Source organism: Gavialis gangeticus, unplaced genomic scaffold, assembly GCF_001723915.1.
Source record: "Gavialis gangeticus isolate Ggan-Ray unplaced genomic scaffold, GavGan_comp1, whole genome shotgun sequence".
Lineage (NCBI taxonomy): Eukaryota > Metazoa > Chordata > Crocodylia > Gavialidae > Gavialis > Gavialis gangeticus.
In genome coordinates, this window is record NW_017729030.1 from 28,743,409 (window position 1) to 28,751,553 (window position 8,145).

Below are 8,145 nucleotides of genomic sequence, written 5' to 3' on the forward strand. Positions count from 1 at the left end.
CAATAGATTAATATATTCCCATCCAGTTTGCAGTTGCTGAGGTTCTGTGTATTCTATTTTATATATACAAACGCACATGCACACATATAAGCACTTAGACACCAGCTCTTAGTAGCATTAATGACATCCAGAGATCAAACAGCCAAAGCAAAACTCAAGCTGTTCATCCCCTTTCTGTCTCTCTGCCAATTGTTACTTTAATTACAACTGGAATAAATATTAATAGGTTACTCTTTAACATAATGGCATGGATTGTGACTTTAACAGCAGCAGACATCATGCATTTCAATAAAATCATGATTGTCCAAGCAAACCTTTGAGATTACCATTAGCTGCTATCTGCAAAGATTAAGGTCAGTAGCTGTCCAGTGGGAACTGGACTTAAACCAAGGGTACACAACCTTTTGCCAGTGTAGGCTGCCATTTGCAACCTGGCTCCCCACTGTAGACCTCAAGTCTCTACTTCCTAGAGCAGCCAGCTGCCCACACTTCACCTCACTGCTGATCCACATCCCCTCTACAGTACAGACAGCGTGGAGCAGCACACTCTGTCGGACAGGGAAGTGCTGTGGAAAAGATGGTTGGTATAGCACAGCTCCATGCCACTGATCCTCTGTGCTGGACTGGACCTTTGTCAGCCAGACTGGACCGCTTCATGGGCCAGATCTGGCCCTCACACCTTAAGCTGCTGCGCTGTGATAGACCACCACCTTATTTCATATAGGTTACCTGTGAACCAGCAGAAGGTAATACAGTATGATGTTCCAGCCCTGCAAAGACTTCTTTGTGTGCTTAACTGTCTGATTAATTCCAATAAAGTCAATGGGGCTGCTCACATGTTTAAAGTTAAGCATGTGTATATAAGTGCTTGTGGAATTATGGGTACAGAGACTAAACTAGTGATCTCCTTCAGGGTGTTTAGTTTCAGCAACTCTCTCTTGGCTCTAACACTTAGAAAAGTTTATATCTCCCACTGGCTCATTGGAGAGGTTTCTCATTTTGCATTAGTCTTGATCTTTATTCGAGTGCAATGGATTTATTCAACCTCACAAAAATAAACAGACCTTTATACAGAGCTGAATAAAATGGCCTTGCAATCAGCAAATGATTTGCGAAGTAAAGAAAAAAAAAATGGTGCTTTCACTTTAAGAAAAGCCATGCCAGAGCCAATGAGGAAAATTCCATGCTTATTCATATCATCAGGATTGAATATGACCTTGAAGTACCAATATAGAAGCCTTCAGGGGACTGGAAATCTGCCATTAATCAAAAAGGAGGGGCAGTTGAGATCACATTGTTTTACTTGGTAGATTCCCTCCTTATTGATAAATATGAGAATTTTCCAAGTTCCCAATAAGGGGCAGAATTTGGATTTTTCCAAAGGAAAAACAGTCTCAATCAGCATGCAGTCAAACTTACCTATATATTAAGGGATTTTTGATCTGCAAATACCATAGAACAGTAAATTGGTCACTTTATCCAGCTCTGATGTGCAAATATCAGATCCCACTTTTGAGTTACGAGGATCTTGGCATTTCAAACTCTGGTAAGATGAAATACTTCACTGTAGTTCAAATAAGAGAGGTCCAGAATTTCTATCCAAACAGCTGTGGTTCCTATTTGAATTTCAGCATAGCGTGCTATAAAACTTCAGACCCCAAGTTCCCCAAGGAAGTCTTTCATAAGCATTGTTCCAGTAAGTCTGTGAGCACAGAGAAAGCACAAGATCCAGACTTCAGTTTGCTTGGGAACATTAAAAATAAGTGGTCAAGCACCACTAGATATGTGTGCGTGTGTATAACCCATATTAATGGTAATGGGAATTACATGTGCATTATGAGGGCATACCCATAAGTAAGCAAAGTAGGACAAGCCAGAAGCAATCAAACTGTTACATTTTAGAATTTTGCCAAAATAAAAACTGTTCCAAATTATTTTATAGGTTAAGCAAATCTGTCCATCTGTGATGGGATTTCAGATCCCAAAAGAACTTGTTTTATTTACTAAGTTTTCAGTGGTTTAGTTTTGATAAGTGAAAGGAAGCTCCAAGAACTCTTATGCAAAAAGGAAGCAGCTGTTTTCAGGGATGAGACATTGTGGTTAAAAAATCCCCAGGGGAGAATTAGAAGAGGCAAAGTACTTGCAAACTTTGGAGATGCAAAGAGAAAAAAAGGAACAATATTTTAACTCCATAATCTCTTCTGTCTGGTGAGAGAGAGAATTGCATATGGATTTGATTTGACAGCTCTGAAGAGAAGTCCTTTATACTGAGCCTGGACAGCCTGGACAGTGAACTTTTTCCCCTTTGCTGTCTTAACCTCAACTTACTAGGAAAACGTGTAGGGCTAAGATAAACCTTCTTCTCCTTGTCCATTAAATACTTGATCTTGCTGAGGTTTCCAGTGAGCTTATCAGTTAGCCCCAATTTGAATGAATTTTTTTTAATAATGTGGACATGTTGCCAAGAAAATTGGATTGAGACCACAAAACCTATTTTCATAAGCTACCAAAGAGTCATCAGTTGCTAATAGCTTTCAGCCACTGCCAACCTGTGCTGGACTTGAGCTGGCAAAAATGAAAGGCTAGAAATTTCAAAGCTCTCTGTGGGATACAGCCACAATACCCTCATCAGGATGAACAGAGGTTGCATGGCAAATTCCCTGTTCAACTCTGAGCATCTCAGTCAAAGCCTTAGGCTCCCATTATTAATTCCCTGAGCCATTCCTCACTCTCATTCCTAAAAAGGCTATCAGCACAATTTCTGTAGGATACTGCTTCTGTCTGGGACATTTATGGCTGCCTATCTCTCATGAAAAGAGGCCTACACAGTTCTTGGAATATGTTTTATGCAGGTTCTATTTTTGGTTTTGCAACATTGGGGTGGGGGGGTTATGTTTGGTCAGAGAATGATAATGAAGAGGAAAATATTCAAAATGACAAAGATTTACTAAACAGAAATATAAACCAAAAAGAAAACAGGATGTTCATCTGGGATACATGTTTGGACACATTCTTTCAGTACCACATGAAAGCTGCACCATCCAGATGTGAAAGCAATTTAAAAAATAGAATAACCACAATAAAGAAAGAAGCAGAACTGTGTTGTGGCTTGAGAGGTAAATAAAGCCAACAAAGTATCTGCTGCATTTGAGGAGGAAAAAAGGTGTGCAGAGGGAGAGAACTGGAGCCAGGTATGGGCTTTCTCTAAAAGAAGAAATGAACAACTGCAGTTAGCTCTGCAAAAACTATACCAAGGGAATCTTAGTGGCTTTAACAGGATTGAATTTATACAGCTATCTGCTTTAATCTTGAAGGAAAAATGTTGGTTAGAGACAGCTTTTTTTAATGCCCAATAAACTTCAGGAAGACCAAACAATGATTCAAGTAGTACCCTGAACGTTAGGAGGTAGGAGTTGATCAGCTATATCTATAACCACGCTTCGCCATGGCTGCCCTTCCAATAGAAAACTAGGGATACCTTCCACAAGATTTTTAAATGAATAAACAAATTAGGATTTGAATGACAATCCCTGCATTATACAGTTTGGTATAAAATGTATGGGTATGGGGCATTGAAGTTTGTCCCCATACTGGGCTGTATCGCGAAAAGTAAACAGGATTTAGCTTTGGGTCTTTTTTTAAATATAAAAATGAGTTTCTTTTCAAATTGTCTTCTGAGCCCTTTTCCTATTTGAGGTAGCTCTAAATATCAGGACTTCTTGCAAATACTTTTAAAGAAGATCTTTTTTTTTGAAGCCTCTGGTCTTCATAGTCAAGGAAAATTAAGCTGTGTTTAGACTTCTCAGATGAGACATATAGGGCTTGCCTACAATGCGTCTGTGAGTGCTTGGAAGCATTTCTGTAAAACGCAGCATGCTGTTCCACACATAAATAATGTAAAGTAACCACTGCTTGGTATATGGCCCTCACTACTCTTCATCTCACTGTATTGCACATCCTAATTGGCATACCCCTTGGCCCACTCTAATGGCAACTACATTTCAGTTCTTGGAACTATAGTATATGCGGAAGAGGTAAACTATGTTTCACTGCAGTGCTCCTGAGCACTGCCCAGAGGCAGCATAGCCATTTCCAGAGTAGTCGCTATTCATTGGTGGTACAGGAGAAGCACACAAGACTAAGTACATATTCCAAAGCCCCTGGTGGAAGCACTCTATCATGCTTTACTTAAAGCACTGTAAGTCAGAGTGGAAGTGAATAGAACAGATGTTTGCTGTTTGTTGGGGAAGGAGCGCTCAGAGACTGCTTGCACTGGCCAAGGCCATCAGGTGGGGGGCACCCCCACATGCCTTCCAGGAGGCTGAAGTGGCCACTCTCCCAAACCCTGTCCCACTGCCAGCTGGCAACTGTCAGCAGTGGCTGGGGAGCAGAGCGGGGAGAGGGAGGCCCTGTGCCCTGTGTCTGGGCCCCCCCCCCCCCGGAGATTGCTAGGTCACATCTTGGGGGGGGGGGTATACCAGTGTGCATGGCAAAGGGGTTCCCCCCCTGACCTGCACCAGCTCCTTGACAGCTGCAGTCAGCAACTGCAACATGAGACTGCCTGGTCTGGCTTTTAGCTTCACTGGGAACTGCAGGTAGAGGGAGGCCCCCTGCCACATGGACCTGGCCCACCCTAGACCCCCAAGACCCTAGCAATTTTGGCAAGGGGTGATATATCACAGGAGCTCCATTCACACACAGCGCCTGACTGTGAAGAGAAGAGACAGAGTCTTTTCTGTCTCCTCTCTGTGACAGCCCAGGGGCAGCACTGGGTCAGTGCTCTTCCAGAGAAGATGAGCACCAGCTGATGCCAGCAAGTAACGTATGCAAGAGGCCCCTGGGATGCCAGAGGAATATGACCTACCTTGGCTCAGAATGGGATGTAGTAACAGACATTTGATAAAGTGCTCTAACCTAAAGCACTTTAGTCTGATACCACATGTATCCAGAGTTAACTTAGAGTGGGTTCCACCATTTTTTAAGGGCTTTATGTGGTATGAACATCTTTTCTGTTACATCTCAGAATATCTCAGAACATCTGTTACAGTACAGAAAGCACTTTCTGCATGCGCACTTTCTGCATGCCTAACATGCAATAAGTGTAATGTCTGTACCTAGCCCAGATACCCCAAATAAGATTTGGGCCTAAAGCAATTGCTAAAATACACAGAGAGTTTAAAATTTGTCTAGGATTATCACCCGTGAGCTTTGTCAGTGCATATTTCACATGTCCATATCACTTGGAACTGCTAATCACTGAGTGCATCTACATGAGACACTTTACTGTGCAGTAGCATAGTTTACACATACCCCTGCACATGCTTACCATGCAGCAAATTTCACTGCTCATGAGTAAATTTGGTACTTGAAAATGCAAGTAGCAAATTTACTCGTGAGTACTTACTGCACAGTAACTCACATATAGATGCTAACTGGGAGCAGATTTGTTCCCAATCAGCACTGCCACTAGGGGGGCAGCCTCCCAGTCAGCCCTGTCACTAGGGTGCCAGCCCAGGGCACTGGGGCTGGGAACCTCTCCTGCCCCAGGACTGGCCTACCTCTGTGGCAGCCCCAGCCCCAGCTGCAGGCCATTTAAAAACAGGAGGGAGCCTGGGGACGCTCTTGGCATCTGCTGCCCCTGCACAGACCAGGGGCTACTTGTGCCAGCCTGCTTGTGCTCTGGTGCCACTGCCTGGCACCACAGTACCACACAGCTGCCAACCCTGCACCATTCAGGCCTGCAGGCTGCTGAAGGCTTCTGCCAGGCCTTCCAGCACCCATGCCCAGTTGCAGCCAGCACCTGGCCATGATGGCCAGTGACAGCTGCCCACAGCCAGCCCCCAGAAGCCTGCCTGGAGCCTGCAGGTGCTGTGGGGCATTGCCTTGCCACGTGGCTCTTAGTCCCATACCATGCCCCTGTGCTGAGTGCTGTAGGCAGCTGCCCAGGCCCAGCAGCACAGGGACACCTGCACAGAGGCTTGGACAGCTGGCGCAGGAGCCCCAATAGCACCATCGCTGATGCCATACACCACCACCCAGGGCCCCATCTGGTCACTAGGGGAGACTGGTGACCTCATGGCACTGTGGGGCAAGGCAGAGGTTCAGCAGCAGTTCATGAAGGGAGAGTGCTCCAGTGCCCACATCTATGAGGGTCTATCAGACCAATTGGTGTGGCAGTGTTGCATAAAGGTCAAGGCCTTGTGGGCACATTGATTTACCATCACTGACCACAGTCTTCAGTCAGGGGGTGCCCACAAGTCCATATCCTTTATGCAGCAACTGAATGCCATCTGTGTACCCTGGGACCCAGGCCTCAGCCATGCTGTGTACAGAAGCATGGGCAGCCTGCCCAACCCCCTACTCTGGCCTGACACCCACAGCAACATGTCACTGGGGAGGACTCCAGATCCCTTGGGGCTCTAGCAGCCTGTCCCATCAAACTCCTCACCCCAGGCTCACTAGCAGCTCAGGGAGTCTGGGCCAGCACCTGCCCAAACAGCTCCACAGCCCCAGCCCCAGCCATGAGGTACAGCCAGCCATGTCACCACTGGCTGCCAGCAGTGCCAGCTTCTCCCCAGGGAGAGAGCCCTGTCCAGGCACCCTCACACTGCACCCCTCCACTTGGAGCCACACACTATCACTGCCAGCCAGGATGGGCAGGAGCCACTGGGCACACCAGCCTTGCCCACATGGTAAGCCATGCACTGTGGGGAGGGCCCTCCCCACCCCATTCCCTGCCTCTGGCCCCGGTCCCAGACCTGGCCCCACCTCCCTGCCCAGCACAGCTGTGCTCCCTTGGCCCCCAAGTTCTGCCCCCACAGCACACAGGGAGGCAGGTGACAGTGCAAAACTTTACTAAGCAGCCTATGCCCCCAGTGCTAGGCAGGTATGGGCCTTAGACACCAAAGAATACATGGATGCTGGTGGTGATGTCCTCCTCAACTGTGGGGGGCAGGGAAATGTACCATAGCCACAAGTAACCTTTTAGGCAGTGGCAGAGGTTGCAGGGCAGGCTAGACTTGCCCCCCTGCATCTTCAAACTCAGGGTCCTGTGCCAGGTGTGCAGGTGCACCAGGGGTACCATGTTGATCATCATCATCAGAGTATAGTGGGTTGGGCACTCAGTCCACACAAACAACTCCTCACAGAGGGCCTGGGACATGTGTAGTAGGAACATACTCAGGTCACAGTGCCAGCATGGGGGGTGGGGGGCTGGCCCTGGGGCACCTCCCTAGAGAGACCCCTTGTGAGGTGGGTGGCGATGCAAGCAGCTGCTGATCCCAGTCATTCAGGAGCCCTGGTACATCAAGCCCAGGTGCTGTGGGCTTGGTGGAAGCACAGGAGACTGGTGGGCCTGCAGGAGGAGGAGTGGGGACAGCAGGGCCTGGAGCCATGGCAACAGGTGCTGCCAGGAGCCTGGCCTGTCCCAGCAGCCTAGGAACAGGGCAGGGAAGGCAAGCTGGCACCTGGCCCATGACAGCCATCCACTGCCCAGCAGCAGGCCCCTTCATGGGCCCGGGAGGAGGTCCAGTGCCACATCCACCAGCCAGGAGGCCCTTCCCTGGCCCACACCCTGAGGTCCTTCACCACCCAGCCCCCTTGCCTGGGCCCAGTGCCTCCACTCACCCCAGCTCTTCATAGGCATAGAGCTGGAGATGCCTGCAGCAGGGCCAGGACTGTGTGCTGGTCCTGCTGGCCCCAGCCACCACACACTAGAGGGGGAGCTGTCCACACTGGGGAACCAACAGCCACTGTCACCTTTGGGCAAGACCCCTGCTTATTGGACTCCCTGTAGTGTGTACACACACAGAACCATGGCCAGAGGTTGGGGTCCTGGTTGCCTGTCCCCAGGTTCCACCCTCTAGGTGCCCCTACCCCATGCCCCCCACTGGAGGGCACACACACAAACCACATTGTAAATAGTTTGCATGGGGAACAGGGTATTTTATTGTTGGTGGGTAGGGTGCATGGTGGAGGAAGCAGGGGAGGGAGGTCTGTTTGTTGTCAGGGCAATAAAGTGTTTTTATGAGAACTGTCCTCATAGTGCTGGGGGTGGCTGGTAGGGCAGGGGTTCGTGGGTGGTTCTCCAGGTGGGCTAGAGCACAGAGTGCTGGAAGAGGTCGTTGGCCAGCACCTTTCACATTC